This window comes from Pteropus vampyrus, unplaced genomic scaffold, assembly GCF_000151845.1.
Source record: "Pteropus vampyrus isolate Shadow unplaced genomic scaffold, Pvam_2.0 Scaffold10, whole genome shotgun sequence".
Classification (NCBI taxonomy): domain Eukaryota; kingdom Metazoa; phylum Chordata; class Mammalia; order Chiroptera; family Pteropodidae; genus Pteropus; species Pteropus vampyrus.
The window spans coordinates 11584232-11584570 of NW_011888791.1; positions in this window are offsets into that span (position 1 = coordinate 11584232).

The following is a 339-nucleotide window of genomic DNA, read 5'->3' on the forward strand; positions in this document are numbered from 1 at the left end:
CTATTCTTCAATTTTTTTATCTAGTCTTTTTTCATGGGCACCTATGCATTTTCCCATTTTGGGCCATTATGTATAAAGCTGCTATGAACATTTTCATAAAGTCATTTTGTGGACATAAGCTTTTATTTCTTCTGGGTAAATTCCTAATGGTAGAACTGCTACATCATAGGGTAGGTATACATTTAGTTTTAAAGGAAATTGTCAGGCGTTTTCCCAAACCAGTAATACCGTTTCAACTCCCACCAACAATGTGTGAAAGTGTCAGTTACTCCACATTCTTATTAACATTTGGTATTGTCAATCTTTTTAGTTTGTACCCATCCTGGTAATTGTGTAATC